Below are 17,597 nucleotides of genomic sequence, written 5' to 3'. Positions count from 1 at the left end.
AACTGCTCGAAATAATTTTATGAGAAAGCATGTAGGACAATCTTGGAAGATGTTTTCTGCCTACCACCGGTTTTGAACAAGTATTTTTGGCAACATATCGAGGGAAGGTTGAAGTCCCCACCAACTATGACCGTATGAGTGGGGTATTTATTTGTTACGAGACTCAAATTTTCTCTGAACTGTTCCGCAACTATATCATCGGAGTCTGGGGGTCGGTACTAGGAGCCAATTATTAACTTAGTTCGCTGTTAAGTATAACCTCCACCCATACCAATTCGCACGGAGTATCTACTTCTACTTCACTACAAGATAAACCACTACTGACAGACACAAACACTCCACCACCAATTCTGCCTAATCTATCTTTCCTGAACACAGTCTGAGACTTCGTAAAAATTTCTGCAGAACTTATTTCAGGTTTTAGCCAGCTTTCTGTACCTATAACGATTTCAGCTTCTGTGCTTTCTATTAGCGCTTGAAACTCAGGGACTTTCCCAGCACAACTACAACAATTTACAAGTACAATTCCGACTGTTCCTTGATCGAAGCACGTCCTGTATTTACCATGCACCCTTTGAGATTGCAGCCCACCCCGTACTTTCCCGAGGCCTTCTAACCTAAAAAAACCGCCCAGTCCACGCCACACAGCATCCGCTATCCGTGTAGCCGCCAGCTGAGTGTAGGGAACTCCTGATCTATTCAGCGGAACCCGAAACCCCACCACCCTATGGCGCTAATCAAGGAATCTGCAGCCAACAAGGTCGCAAAACCGTCTGAGCCTGTGATTCAGACCCTCCACCCGGCTGTGCACCAAAGGTCGGCAGTCAGTTCTATCGACGATGCTGCAGATGGTGAGCTCTGCCTTCATCTCGTAACAAGACCGGCAGCCTTCACCAAATCAGATAGCCGCTGGAATCCAGAGAGAATTTCCTCAGATCCAAAGCGACACACGTCATTAGTGCCGACATGTGCCACCACCTGCAGCTGAATGCACCGTGTGCTCTTCATGGTATCCGGAAGGACCCATTCCGCATCAGGAATGACTCCTCCCGGAATGCACACAAAGTACACACTGGATTTCTTCCCCTCCTTAGCCGCCATATCCCTAACCGGACCTTGAAGGCTGAGAATGATCCTCTGAAACAGGGCAGGGAGCTGCATCTGGCTCAGCCAGAGACAGTGCCTGAAACCTGTTTGTCAGGAGCACTGGAGAAGCTTTCTGATCAGCCTCGGGGGACGTCTTTCGCTGCCTGCCACGCCTTGGAATGACCTCCCAATCAACCACAGGCGAGGGCTCAGCCCCACTGCGGGCAGCAACCGGGGCAACCACAGCGGCAGAGCGGTCTGGGGACAGACGGGACGAGGTTGACATCCCCGTGATACCCGAGTCCGGCTCCCCACAGTGGTGCCCATTGACAACAGCCTCCAGCTGCGCGACCGAAGTCAGCACCGCTTGCAGCTGTGAGCGAAGGGATGCCAAGTCAGCCCTCATCCGAACACAGCAATCGCAGTCCCTCTCCATTCTAATCGATGTTGAACAACAGTTACTGAAACACGAGTCTGTGCCTAGATAACGCAAGCGAAACACGCAAAGAATGTATTAACTAACCTGTACAAATGCCTAACGACTGCGCTACAATCTGCCTGAATTTACGATTACAGTAACTAAAACTCGAAATTACACCTCCTATACGAAACTCACACGCAATTTAAGTAAGAATCTACGAAGTAAACACTAAAGCGCGATGCTACAACTCTCAAATACTAAAATACGCCCGAAATTTATGCATTAAACAATGCTTTACCAAAAACACGCAAAGAAATTAAGAATTAAACCATGTAACAAATAAGTACGCTAGGGGGGTACGAGTTGCTGCTGCAGCTGCTTATCCAACGGCGGCAGAGCCAATAGACAAAACAGTGCCAGCAAACGTAATACGCGAGCTGTTGACCCCGCCGGATATAAAACCCCTCCCGACACAAAAGAAGACAACAGCTTCGTTGATCTTATGCCAAACAGTATATTCGATTGTAGACCTCAGACCCAAAGACAAAACTGAATGTCTCACGTGCCTAAGGGAAGAAAACATAAAAGCCAATGTGTCCAAAAGCTACAGAACAGAATTCATGAATGTTCTATAGATAGCCCTGGAGCCAGAAAAGCCATCGCGCCTGTGTGAGGTCGTCGCCCCACCGCGGCCCGGCCCCCTGCAGACGGAGACACAGCTGAGGGGGGCCAGCGGCGAGAGGGAAAAACCGCAGCCGCCGCCCCCACCTCCAGCCACGCCCTGCAACAACTCTCCACTCGTATCTTAGCAACAGTGCGCTAGGGAAATGTGCATACAAATCACATGGGAGGACACAAACACGACCATAGATTCCGAAACCGACGAAGGAACACTAATTGAACATGACTCAGAAGGGATCAACATGTAAAGGACCAAAACCAACAATGGACGACACTGCATGCCACAACACCGTCACAAACAGTACAACAATCATAAAACAAATAAACACCGGCACCACATACTGAGATTGTGATGATGATGATGATGATGAGGTCCCACACTCCGAGGAGCGTAGGGGACGATGCTGGAGACCCGCACCGCAGTACTAGGCAAGGTCCTAGCAGCGAAGGTGGTTTGCCGCTGCCTTCCTCCGACAGTAATAGGGATGAATGATGATGATGAAGACGACACAACAACACCCAGTCATCTCGAGACAGGAAAAATCCCTGGCCGTGCCAGGAATCAAATCCGGGACCCCGTGCTCGGGATGCGAGAAGGCTACCGCTAGACCACGAGCTGCGACTGTGGTAATAAGGTAATGTCAGTTGGGAGTAGAAGGCTCGAAGAACTTTTATTCCGAGGCTCCCCCTCCCCATTGACATCCTGCATAGTGTTTAAAGTATACTGCACACAAGCAGTCATGTATTGCTCGTCTTATTGCGTGCAGAGGTATATTCCCTTCTCTATTCGAAGCTACAATCAATGAATGTTATATATATGAGGAATGTATTAAGTTACTTAAGGAATAATGCATTCATGTAGTAATGGACTGTACTTTATTTCTACTAACAAGTTACAAACATAAGCGTATTTCTCATGCATAGCCAAAATTCACGTCTACCATGTATGAAGCGCTCAATCAGCATTTAATCTGTATAATCTGTCTAAACATACATTAGCAAAAACCATTTCAGATGAAAATACCTCGAGGCTGTACCGAGACCTTCTCATCTGAAATACACTCCTGGAAATTGAAATAAGAACACCGTGAATTCATTGTCCCAGGAAGGGGAACTTTATTCACACATTCCTGGGGTCAGATACATCACATGATCACACTGACAGAACCACAGGCACATAGACACAGGCAACAGAGCATGCACAATGTCGGCACTAGTACAGTGTATATCCACCTTTCGCAGCAATGCAGGCTGCTATTCTCCCATGGAGACGATCGTAGAGATGCTGGATGTAGTCCTGTGGAACGGCTTGCCATGCCATTTCCACCTGGCGCCTCAGTTGGACCAGCGTTCGTGCTGGACGTGCAGACCCCGTGAGACGACGCTTCATCCAGTCCCAAACATGCCCAAAGGGGGACAGATCCGGAGATCTTGCTGGCCAGAGTAGTTGACTTACACCTTCTAGAGCACGTTGGGTGGCATGGGATACATGCGGACGTGCATTGTCCTGTTAGAACAGCAAGTTCCCTTGCCGGTCTAGGAATGGTAGAACGATGGGTTCGATGACGGTTTGGATGTACCGTGCACTATTCAGTGTCCCCTCGACGATCACCAGAGGTGTACGGCCAGTGTAGGAGATCGCTCCCCACAACATGATGCCGGGTGTCGGCCCTGTGTGCCTCGGTCGTATGCAGTCCTGATTGTGGCGCTCACCTGCACGGCGCCAAACACGCATACGACCATCATTGGCACCAAGGCAGAAGCGACTCTCATCGCTGAAGACGGCACGTCTCCATTCGTCCCTCCATTCACGAATGTCGCGACACTACTGGAGGCGGACTGCACGACGTTGGGGCGTGAGCGGAAGACGGCCTAACGGTGCGCGGGTCCGTAGCCCAGCTTCATGGAGACGGTTGCGAATGGTCCTCGCCGATACCCCAGGAGCAACAGTGTCCCTAATTTGCTGGTAAGTGGCGGTGCGGTCCCCTACGGCACTGCGTAGGATCCTACGGTCTTGGCGTGCATCCGTGCGTCGCTGCGGTCCGGTCCCAGGTCGACGGGCACGTGCACCTTCCGCCGACCACTGGCGACAACATCGATGTACTGTGGAGACCTCACGCCCCACGTGTTGAGCAATTCGGCGGTACGTCCACCCGGCCTCCCGCATGCCCACTATACGCCGTCGCTCAAAGTCCGCCAACTGCACATACGGTTCACGTCCACGCTGTCGCGGCATGCTACCATTGTTAAAGACTGCGATGGAGCTCCGTATGCCACGGCAAACTGGCTGACACTGACGGCGTCGGTGCACAAATGCTGCGCAGCTAGCGCCATTCGACGGCCAACACCGCGGTTCCTGGTGTGTCCGCTGTTCAACCCTCTCGCAGTGTCGGGAGCAAGTATGGTGGGTCTGACACACCGGTGTCATTGTCTTCTTTTTTCCATTTCCAGGAGTGTATGTAGAAATACGCCATTATTAACCTACATGCTACTTAGACTGTATTACACATCCAAATACAGCATTTAACTTCCCTCTACATACCACAAATCATTTTCACCACGCTCATTGTGATACAGTTTCTTTTTGTTATATTTTTGTTTGACATTTGTATTATATAAATAATACTCGCATCAACTAGGTAGTAACAAATTAAATGGAACCATTTTAACAATTGTTAAGAATTCAATTCGCTATAACCTCAGAGAAATCCTTATATATTATGTTCTTTATATTATTAAAAAAAACATTAACAACTGTACATCAGTAAGATTGTAACAATGAGAAGTCATTGCTATTAGATTAAGAAGCATCTGACCCACCTTACATTTCAAGGTCGTGGGTTACTCTGTACTGTTAATGAAATTAAATAAATAAATTAATGTGCATACAAAAATTTTCTATTGTGTGGAAATTTGTATCTCGTTGGGCGTAGTTTCTGGTTGTCATTATTTCTGTTCAGTGTATTTTTACTTTTATCTGGCTTTTGCCGCCACAAGTGTTATTGTGTCTCTTTGTTCTTGAGTTTGAAAATTATTGCACGACAAGAAGACATTTTAGTTAAATAAAGTGTATTCAGACTTTATCGTTAGTTCTTTCCTGCTGACCGCAGGACACTTCAAATACCTTCCTTTGTAGTAATTTGCACTGTTTATTTGGCACTATTGCTTTTGTATTTACTGCCACGCCAGAAAATTATCAAAATTGCCTTGATTGTAGCAAACTGTGCACCTAGACCAGTATGCAAGCAAACAGTTCTGAAGAACTACGCGATGATCTTTTAACATGAAGCCAAAAAACCAAAGGGAAATGTGAAAGCAAAATTTAATGGCTGGAAAAAACTGAATAACAAACGAAATTCATAATTTTATACCCCATTGTGATCTTTGTACATCGCTATAAGAAACAAAGTGTTATCATAATGTTAAGAAACGCTCGATTCCCAAATAGTTCAGAAATTTTGCCCAGTCAGGGACTGGGTGTTCTGATGCGTTGTCATCATCAATTTATGATCAACGCCATGCAGGTTGCCCAATGTGGCGTCAGCTAAAAGGCTTGCAACTCGGCAGCCTAACTTCCCCAGGCCATCAATGCCATTCTGTATTCAGAAATTAAGGTCCGACAGGTCGCTAAAGGGAAACGACAGGGAAAATCCGATAAAACTCTGGACAGATGTGTTGGGCAGTGTCTCTAGTACGCCTGTCGATCGCGTCAAATTTATTTTTTCAGTTCTGAGCACACAGTAAGGACGTGAAGGTGCCTAGAACAATACCCAACCCCACATAACGTACCTGTCGTGCATTTCCTTCTTCATGACAATTTTCTGCTGGACCGTGCAGGGGCGATGTGGACACTTCTGCAGCGTTTTCGATGGAAGTGTTTGATCACCCGACGTACAGCCCGGACAAGGCTCCCTCTGACGTTCATCTCTGCCCACGTGAATCGCTGGCTACGAAGACAATATTTCGGTGGAGACAACGAACAGCTAATCAGAGTGGAGAATTGGCACAAAGCACAGGTGGCTGCGTTCTATGACGAGGGTATTGGAAAGTTGGTGTAACACCGCCACAAATGTCTTAGTAGGAGCAGTGGCTATGTAGAAAAGTAGTTGGAGGGTATCGTAAACTGTTGCAAATAAAACTTTCTTTGAGTGCATAGACTGAAGTGGCGAGTAAAAATTTTTCTTCAGTCTGCCTACATAATGGCTCTGAGCACTATGGTACCTAATCTGCGTACATAAAATCATACCTATATAAGACCAGTAAAGTCTCCAAACCTGTATCACTTCACTTGTAAAACTTTTTTTTTTGTCACTGCATTTTCGATTTCGTGACCCAGTGGACATTACTTTCCGAGCAGTCCTCGTATACTACGAAACGACATCAAGGGTACTATGGCCATCAATTTACTTGGTCCACTACGAAGGTTCTGTGACAATTTCATATTCCTCATGGTAGTCCTAGAGATGTGTCTGATGTACATGAAGATCTAGCTGCTGAGAAGGGTGGCCCAATCATGCATGAAAGTTAGGATGCCACACCGCACATGGATGTATTACTGAGGGGATAGATCACCATTTATCTATGACAGAAATATGTGGTCACTATAATCATCAGGTTTATTACTACAGAGCATCAACACAGCCATTTCTTCTTTGCCATTTTCTCACAACCAAGTGGCTTCTTATTGCTCCCTGAGTTACGACCATAACGAGTTGCTGACTTGCCTCCATCAGTGGCAGCAACAGTGCTTATCGATATTAGTACTGCTGTACCATCTTTGGTGTGACCGCTATATTTCCGTGTGGTGATGTGCGTGAGGCAGTCGGTCAGTTGCGACAGAGCGCCAAGGAAGTCTCCGCGGTGTGAAGTCAGGCTGGGGCCGCTGGCGGCGTGCCCGTGTGGTTGGATTTGTGAGGCACTAGCTGCGAGAGCTGCAAAGTTCATCGTCCACCGAAATTGGATACTCGAGTTGAGTAATCAGTTAACCTGTTATGAAACTTCAACTGCTGTGACATTTCTTCCTTCGTTGCCGGTTGTTGCTTCCTGGGCCATTCCCGCAAGCAGCAATGTATGGTGTGCTGGAGTAGGCGAAATTTTGCACTTGTTTTCCTGCATGGTGTTTAGCTATTGAATTGATTGTGGCTGATTAGTGAAGTGCACCAGCGGTATCTTCTGCCTTGTGGCCATTAACATTCCAGATACCTGCCCTGGTCGTTAAAGTAGTTTACCGGCAGTGTGTTTTCCTTGCCGTGTTGATGCTGTCTGGCACAGTGTGTAGTTCGACAGCTTTCGTATTTGTTGGTTCTTCAGCCGTCCCCAGGTTGTGTTGCCATGCGATTATTTAGTCTTACACTTGGGTGTCTGCCTCAACGAAGCTTATGTTAGAGTTTCCTCCCCAGGCTGACCCTTGGAACACTTCTGAGTACCACTGTTCTGTTGTTTTGGACTGTGATTTTCCTTTAGTCTCAAATACTGTGCGAGGCCTTCAACCGTGTATTAATTTAGTTTGTTTTAATGTTCAGTATGTGGCCTTCAGCCGAACTTCTACGTGAAATATTTTAAGATAAGGGCTTCAGCCACCTTAAATTAAAATATGAAAAATGATTTGAAAATTTGAGAATTTTCCTCTCTATCTTAATTTTGTTATCCAGACCTTAAGCCTTGAATTGTTCAGTAGGTGGCCTTCACCTAAAAATTTGCATGAAATATTTTAAGATATGGCCTCCAGCCATCTTAAATTAAAATTTGAAAGATCATTTGCTTAAAGCCTTTTACAATTTTCTTACTGAAATTCTTGTTATCCCGGCCTTAAGCACGCAGTTCTTCTATTTTGTAACTAAGGCCCTCAGCCGTGTGTGTTCCTTAAGACAATTTTAATAACTTGTGTTCTGGCCTTCAGCTGTATTGTTTCTGAATTCTTTTAAGGGCATGTGTGATCAATTGGTTTAGCAAAATAAACTGGGCCCCATTCCACAATCTGATCCGCTATGTCCTGTGAAACCAGTTTTCAACTGGTAGCAGAGCGTGGTTACGTTCGTGATATTGCCATTCCAGTTGCTGTAAGTGTGAATTTTATTTCTGTTAGTGTTGCACCATATTGTTTTGGTTGTTGATTGTTTCAAGTGCCTTATTTAAATGGTGCTCAGGCAGTGTCCGGGGATTTTACCGTTGAGGAAGGAAAACCTTGTTTATGAGTTGTCGATGAGGCGCCAGACTATTGAGGGCAGTGTTCCTGACTTAGTGGCTTGCTTGTGTGCTACCGTTCTCCACCTGGTTGACGTCACGCCGGCGGTGGTGGGTGAGACACAAGCAGCCTTCAAATACTTGTTTGAGTCTGTTAGGGGTCTTGAGGACACCATTGGTGTTTTGGAAGGCACCGAACCTATTAACAGTCAACTGGATATAGTGCGGGCACAGTTAGTGGATATAGGAAGTCAGATAGCGCATTTGGGCGTGTTAGGTTTGGAAGATCATCATGCAAAATTAACCGTCGAGTTGGGTCTTTGGTTAATGCATTTCAGTTTAAGCTTACATGCCTAGAATTGGATGGCAGGAGGTCTGAAGAGTGGGACTTCCTATATCAAAAGGGAACCTTGAGCCAGCCTGGGGGTTGGTGTTCTTGTATCCGCTGTGAAGTTAGACGTAGCGTTTGCCAAATTGCCTAATCCTCTGGCGTATTTCTTTCGAGGTATTACTGAATTAGTTGTAGATCGACTTGAGCACGTCGAAAATTTACTATGGTTGCTGGTTCGTCTTGAACAACTTGCTGCTGCCTTTCGTGTTCCGCACGAAGTAGTTTTGTCACTGTTGTCCCTGTTAGCTAGAGGTGAGCTGCGGAACCTCCTCTCCTGAGACATGGCGGAAGGGTTCTCCTTACAGAAATTGAGGGAGGCCGACATTAGCCAGAGATTGACCACCGGAGTTTGGAAACAGCTTGAGTGTCGTTACATTTGGGAGATGCAGCAGGATAAAGAGCAGTTACATCAGTATACCGACAGAGTTCAGACGGCCTGCTTGGCCTTATAAATGTATTTGCAAGAACGATAATTGGTGTCTATTGAGCTTAGGGGAACGCGAGCAGCGGATAAGTCTCACTTTGTTTTTCTTGATCGTCCTTCAACCTGGGAAGAGCTCCGTGCTGCTGTTGTAGCGATATCTGCGTTGCCACTTGCGGACAATGTCTGTCGTGAAGTTAAGGGTCAGGCCACGCGCGTTGTCAAGGGAGACTCCGAATTAACCACATCAGCTCAGTCCTTCTCGGCCTCTTTACTGAGTACTGAAATGGAGGCATCCTACTGTATGAGACCGGGTCTCATCTGGTTGCTAGTGTTTACACTTTCGTATGCCAGAGTCTACATCTACATCTACACCTACATCTACATCTACATCCATACTCCGCAAGCCACCTGACGGTGTGTGGCGGAGGGTACCTTGAGTAGCTCTATCGGTTCTCCCTTCTATTCCTATCTCGTATTGTTCGTGGAAAAGTGTTATGTATCTTACTCCTCTGAATTTGGCTGTTTCTGGCAGAGTGAGAATCTCGATAGTTAACAGTGACAAAGACTGTGAATTCTGTCCAGTAGTAACCTTGTAAAGAAGGTTAAATAAACTCTTGATGCTGCATATTTTGCTATAATTAAACAACTGTGTTGCAGTGAGAGGAGGAACCCAGGAAACCTAATCAGCCCATTATGGCATCTTCTGATAATGTGGATGCCAAACATTCTGGGGTTAAGCCTAAATTCAGAAGCAAACTTGATTATGACCCCCTCCCCGTAACCTATTGTTCTGCTAAGTGGTTTATAGCTCTCCTCCTCATTGAGTAATTAACTATAAAGCTTTAGTTTTTCTAAACATGAAGTTTAAAATGTAATAGCTCATTCAATTTTTCATTATTATTATTATTATTTTGAGCGTTTCCTCATTACAGAGGCTTATCTCCAACATAATAATTTACTTGGAAATTACAATACAAACAATAACCGTACTTAAACTATATTCTCAAAATGTTTCTCCAGGTGTTTCGATCTCGTGTGTCTTCTTCCTCTGCGCCCATTCTCCTCATTGTGTGCTGTACATTTTGGATCCAGGTGGTCATGGGGCGTCCTCTTCTTCTTCTCCCACTCCAGTATCAATTTTGGTATTCTGGTTTTCTCCATTCGTCGTACATGCCCGTACCACTGTAAGTTCTTCCTATCCATTAACGTCATATATTCTTTCTTTTATTTCCATTCTCCTTATTACTTCGGTGTTCCTTATCTTCTCAATCCTGGAGATTCTTGCCGATCTTCTCCAAAAGTCCATCTCTAGAGCTTGTAATTTTTTAATGTGCTTCATGTTAATTGTCCAGGTCTCCGTTCCATACAGAACTACACTCTCTAATATGGATTTGTATATTAATATTTTAGTTCTGCTCATTACGTTCCTGCTCCATAAGTCTGAGTTAAGCATCCCAATGACCCTCCGTCCGCTACTAATTCTTTTATTGATTTGACTTTGATTTTCCCTCGATTTCTAAAATGGATCCCAAATAACAGAAAGTGTTTATCTTTTTGATTTTCTTTCCTTCAATGTATAGCTCATCTGAATCATTAGTCAAGTATTCTGTTTTTTGGTAGTTAATCTTCAAACCCTAAGTTTTGTGTGCTACTGCTAGTTGATTGCACATATAGTTAGCATCCTCCCCATCTTGTGCTACGACTACTTGATCATCAACAAACAATAAATGGTGTAGGTAAATTCCATCTCTTAATTCTAATCCCATACTATTGCATTTACGAGATCATGTTCTAAGGCTCATATCTATATAGATTTTAAATAATGATCGTGACATGAGACAGCCCTGTAAAAGGTCTTTGTTTGTTCTAAATTTCTATGAAAGTTTATTACCAACTTTCACTTGGCAAATGTTATCTTTATACATTTGTCGTATTATTTTAATCAAGGAGGGGTTTATGTTTGCCATATGTAGTCCTCTCCAAAGTAATTTTCTTGGAACAGTATCATACGCTTTTTCTAGATCTATGAAAATTAATCCTATATTTTTAGATTTTTCCCTATGTTTCTCCAAAATCTGTCGTAGTGTGAAAATTTGGTCTACACATGATTTCCAGCCGTGAATCCACATCGTTCTTCTTGGGTTCTAAAATTTTTTTTCCATTTTGTTTTTAATTACTTTCGCATAAATTCTCATTAATATGTTTGTAACACAAATTCCTCGGGAGTTTGAACAAATTTTGCGATCCCCTTTCTTAAATATTGTATTAATGTAACCTAGCTTCATCTCGTTGGGTATTGACTCTCCATGTATCATTTTGTTGAAGAGCTGTGTTATCAGTTTCACAATTTTGTCACCACCATATTTCAGACAATCCAGACAGATGTTGCCTAATCCCGGTGATTTACCATTCTTTCCTGTTCTCAACTCCTGAAGTACTTCACTTTCTAAAATCTGGATCTCATCATCTTCATGTCCTTTATCTTCCACTGTTCCTTCTTCTAGATATTCTTCTCTGTCCTCATTTAATAATTTTCGGAAATACTCTTTCCATTCCTTTTGTGTTATCAGTTGGAGATTAGTTTTGCTTTCTGTATCCTGTAGAAGCCCTTTCAATACTGACCACGCTTCTTTTGCTCTCCCAAATCCTAATTTGCTATTCACCTTAGCACATGTTCTTTCCCATGCTTCATTTTTTGCCATCCTTATTTTTTTCATCACTTCATTCTTGTTTTCCTTGTATATTGATCTTGTTTCTTCTGATTTATCATTCAACCACTGAAGGAACGCATTTCGTTTTTCTCTAACGAGGACCTCTAGTTCCTCTGACCACCACTCTGCTTCACGGTCGTGGTTGCTATCTTTTTTACCCAACATCTCTGTTGTTATGATTTTCACATTAGCTTTTGTATAGTCATATATTTCCTCTGTACTTCCTTCAAATGATTCAACCAGTTTCCTTTCCATCCTGGCCGCAAAGAGTGTTCTGATACTTTCGTCTTGTAGGCTGTCAATATTAAAAGGCAAATTTTCATCTTTCGCAGTCTGGTTCGTTTTATTTATGTTACTTGTACCACTCCTTGCATTCTTCCATGGCCAGAAAGACTTCATTTTAACTAGATAGTGGTCTGATCCACACTGGGCTCCTCTATAAGATCTGACGCCTTCTGCTTTGAAACTCCTTGTCTGCCTAATGATAATATAATCTATTATAGAACGAAGTTCTTTGGTGTTCTTTTGCCAAGTATATTTATGAATGTCCTTATGTTTGAAAAATGTGTTGGTAATTTTTAGATCAAATTGTTCACAAATTGCAATCAATCGTTCCCCATTGTCATTATATTCGTCCTCACCATGTTTTACTACTATTCTACAAGATTCTCTAATTCCTACCCTTCCATTCAGATCTCCCATGATAATCAGTTCTTCTTGGGGTTTTTCATATAGTAAATAAATTCTAGAGTTTCATACACCTCTAAGTATGGTTAGTATGCCGTGTAACATTCATCGAAGAATCTATTTTACTTATGGAGAAAAGTGTACCTACAGCAAAAAAAAAAAAAAAAAAAAAAAAAATGCAGCCAATAGCAAGTGAAAAATTGATGAAACTTCATATTTAAAAAATTTTGTTATGTTTTCGAACCTCCGCTGCTCTGATTGTGAATCCTGAACCATTCCTGGCCATGCTGATAAGGTTTTGTGAAGTTATTTGTAAAAGTATAGACAGTGGAAATTAAACTTTCTATGGTGCCTATCGTGCGACAAGTCGGCCCGTATGACGTCCTACTCCCCATAAATTGATCATGAGCGTCACTTTGCATGGTAGCCGGATTACAGCAGCCAGGTAGCTGAAATTGGATTCCCTGGAGGGAAGACAACGTTCGTTTCGAGGACCGCTATTGAGAACAGACATTTGAAGCTTACCACAGAAGGATTTTACCGCTCTCAAAGTAGATTTTGCATAGGGACCACAACGATAAGATACGATAAGTTATGACTGTAGGAGATGCATATAGGTAGTCTTTTTCCCTTGCTCTGTTTGCGAGTGGAATAGGACAGGACAGTGGAACAGGGTACCATCACACACTCTCTGGCGGATAGCAATGTGAGCATAAAGATGCAAATATAAATTTACCCTAACTATTAAGATGCTGGTCCATCTGATTACCAGCAAACAAAACTCTCGGAAGTATGCTGCCTATTATTTAGGCCGATCTTCTGCTACTGATTGCCTCACTGCAGAAATGGTCGTACTAGCCCATATTTTTTCCAATTCAGTCACTTCGCGAGATGAATGTTAGAGGTTGTAATATGTTTGCCTACAATCCTTAGAAGAAACGGTATAGAGCTCACCTCCCAAGTCCCGTTTCGTGGCGCGCGGATGACCGCGTGGTTAGAGGCACCATATCAAGAATTGTGCGGCCCCTACCGCCGGACGCGTCAGTCCTCCCTTGGGCATGGGTCTGTTTGTGCATGTGCGTGTGTGTGTGTTCCCTGAACAGTTACATAACTCATCTCATTCTCTAGAAACCCCATTATGTTCCAACAGCAATGTTCCATTAGGAGGCTAACAGGTAGAGAGCTATCGCAATGACAAAAATAGTACACTAACGAACAGGAGCAAATTCACAACCACGCAGAGTACACGTGAACTGCACAAACCCATTCAAAAACCCTGCAAGTCGTTGATATCCAATGGCGGTCTATAAATATAACTCTCTACATGTCCTAATCTCCTTTATCGTGTTCCTATGATTACCACATCACAAATACGACAGTGCAATTATGTCTGAGCCTTTGTTGATATCACGTTCTCTCCCTCTCGCTCTCCCTCTTCCTCTCCTCATTATTTCTGTAACATCCTGCAGAATGAAACTTTGAACTATAAAAGCTTCGCTAGCGTCACCTGGTAGAAAACTCAATAAGATTTTACAGCAGCTCTCTCTTCTGATATACCCGGAAACAAATACCTCCTGTGTGTTGACCTCTTACCAAATGTGGTGATCACATTAAATATGCATGTATTGGTCCACTGGAGAAAAAGACAAGTGGTCGAAGTAGCTTGCATGGACATATGTAATGTTTTCTCACCATCAGTGTAGGACGACCATATCGATTATCAGTCACAGGGAGAGGGTTCTTCTGTTGTTGTTTCTTAAGTTTTTTTTATGCACTCTTGATTTCTGTAACGCAGCGAAGCATTGAATGACTACAGCTGTGAACACAGCCATACATTTTGCTTTTCTACCGAGATCTGTGTCAGGAGCTAACCTAACATTTACACGTTTTGCCTGCTTGTCTCTCACAGAAAGCCCTATCACATTGTGTAACCTACGCTGCTCCCACAAACACAAGACGGTTGAAATGAAACCCAGAGGCGCAGTTTCGTATCGACAAAAATGTGGAAGACATGGTACCATATGGAAACTGGAAGAGTTCCCGGCACTGTGGAAAGTTACCAAACTGCTGTCCCAAGGAGATGACCTCCACATTTAATCTCATCTTCCACTGTGACAGGGTATCAGATGTCTCAGTGTTCCATTTGAAGAGACTAAGAGCATTAATTCTGCAATATTGCACCCATGTACGTGACCACTGTTTTGGTGTTCATCCACAGAAGATGTTGCTTCCAACAAGACATTCTCCATCTCAGACAAGTGGCGTCATTCAAGACACTGTCGATATGGTGCGACGAACTGTAGTAAGCACCACAGCTCAAAGTACAATCAAAATGTCGACGACAACCAATGACGTGGTAGCATGCAGGCCAATTTCTGTGTCATTGCTAAACCAGAGCTTCACTACTTTGCAAGTACAATTCATTAGCCTGCAAATGAACACTACTCGCTATTAAAATTGCTAGACCAAGAAGAAAGGCAGAAGATAAACGAGTATTCATTGGACAAATATATTATACTGGAACTGACATGTGATTACATTTTCACGAAATTTGGGTGCATAGATCCTGAGAAAACAGTACCCAGAACAACAGCCCCTGGCAGTAATTATGGCCTTGATACGCCTGGGCATTGAGTCAAACAGAGCTTGGATGGCGAGTACAGGTATAGCTGCCCATGCAGCTTCCAGACGACACCATAGTTCATCAACATTAGCGACTGCCGTATTGTAACGAGCCAGTTGCTCGGCCACCGTTGACCAGACGTTTTCAATTGGTGAGAGATGTGGAGAATCTCCTGGCCAGGGCAGCAGTCGAACATTTTCTGTATCCAGAAAGACCCGTACAGGACCTGCAACATGTGGTCGTGCATTATCCTGCTGAAATGTAGGGTACAGCCACGGGTCGTAACACATCTGAAATGTAACGTCCACTTTTCAAAGTTCCGTCAGCAAGAACAAGAGGTGACCGAGACGTGTAACCAACGGCACCCCATACCATCACACCGGGTGATTTGCCAGTACGGCGATGACGAATACACGTTTCCAATGTGCGTTCACCGCGATATCGCCAAACACGCATGCGACCATCATGATGCTCTAAACAGAACCTGGATTCATCCGAAAAAATGACGTTTTGCCATTCGTGCACCCAGGTTCGTCGTTGAGTACACCATCGCAGGCGCTCCTGTCTGTGATGCAGCGTCAAGGGTAACCGCAGCCGTGGTCTCCAAGCTGATTGGCTGATTCGCCACAAACAATCCAGAGCTGATAGAGAGCATCATGACTGATACAGGGATTAGTGATCACAAGGTCATTGTAGCTAGGCTCAATACCATTTCTTCCAAACCCATCAGAAACAAACGCAAAATAATTTTATTTAAAAAAGCGGATAAAGTGCCACTTGAAGCCTTCCTAAAAGACAATTTCCATTCCTTCCGAACTTACTATCCGAATGTAGACGAGATGTGGCTCAAATTCAAAGATATAGTAGCAACAGCAATTGAGATATTCATACCTCATAAATTGGTAAGAGATGGAACGGATCCCCCGTGGTACACAAAAAAGGTCCGAACGCTGTTGCAGAGGCAACGAAAAAAGCATGCGAAGTTCAGAAGAACGCGAAATCCCGAAGATGGGCTAAAATTTACAGACGCGCGAAATTTGGCACGTACTTCGATGCGAGATGCCTTTAATAGGTTCCACAACGAAACATTGTCTCGAAATCTGGTAGAAAATCCGAAGAAATTCTGGTCGTATGTAAAGTACACAAGCGGCAAGACGCAGTCAATACCTTCGCTGCGCAGTGCCGATGGTACTGTTATCGACGACTGTGCCGCTAAAGCGGAGTTATTGAACGCAGTTTTCCGTAATTCCTTCACCAGGGAAGACGAATGGAATATTCCAGAATTTGAAACACGAACATCTGCTAGCATGAGTTTCTCAGAAGTAGATACCTTAGGGGTTGCGAAGCAACTCAAATCGCTTGATACGGGCAAGTCTTCAGGTCCAGATTGTATACCGATTAGGTTCCTCTCAGATTACGCTGATACTATAGCTCCCTACTTAGCACTCATATACAACAGCTCGCTCACCGATAGATCTGTACCTACAGATTGGAAAATTGCGCAGGTCGCACCAGTGTTCAAGAAGGGTAGTAAGAGTAATCCTTTTAACTACAGACCTATATCATTGACGTCGGTTTGCAGTAGGGTTTTGGAGCATATACTGTACTCAAACATTATGAACCACCTCGAAGGGAACGATCTATTGACACGTAATCAGCATGGCTTCAGAAAACATCGCTCTTGTGCAACGCAGCTAGCTCTTTATTCGCACGAAGTAATGGCCGCTATCGACAGGGGATCTCAAGTTGATTCCGTATTTCTAGATTTCCGGAAAGCTTTTGACACCGTTCCTCACAAGCGACTTCTAATCAAGCTGCGGAGCTATGGGGTATCGTCTCAGTTGTGCGACTGGATTCGTGATTTCCTGTCAGAAAGGTCGCAGTTCGTAGTAATAGACGGCAAATCATCGAGTAAAACTGAAGTGATATCAGGTGTTCCCCAGGGAAGCGTCCTGGGACCTCTACTGTTCCAGATCTATATAAATGACCTCGGTGACAATCTGAGCAGTTCTCTTAGACTGTTCGCAGATGATGCTGTAATTTACCGTCTAGTAAGGTCATCTGAAGACCAGTATCAGCTGCAAAGCGATTTAGAAAAGATTTCTGTATGGTGTGTCAGGTGGCAGTTGACGCTAAATAACGAAAAGTGTGAGATGATCCACATGAGTTCCAAAAGAAATCCGTTGGAATTCGATTACTCGATAGATAGTACAATTCTCAAGGCTGTCTATTCAACTAAGTACCTGGGTGTTAAAATTACGAACAACTTCAGTGGGAAGGACCACATAGATAATATTGTCGGGAAGGCGAGCCAAAGGATGCGTTTCATTGGCAGGACACTTCGAAGATTCAACAAGTCCACTAAAGAGACAGCTTACACTACACTCGTT

This window comes from Schistocerca gregaria, chromosome 2, assembly GCF_023897955.1.
Source record: "Schistocerca gregaria isolate iqSchGreg1 chromosome 2, iqSchGreg1.2, whole genome shotgun sequence".
Classification (NCBI taxonomy): Eukaryota; Metazoa; Arthropoda; class Insecta; order Orthoptera; family Acrididae; genus Schistocerca; species Schistocerca gregaria.
The sequence above is the reverse complement of the archived record's forward strand: the minus strand, read 5'-3'. Positions refer to the sequence as shown.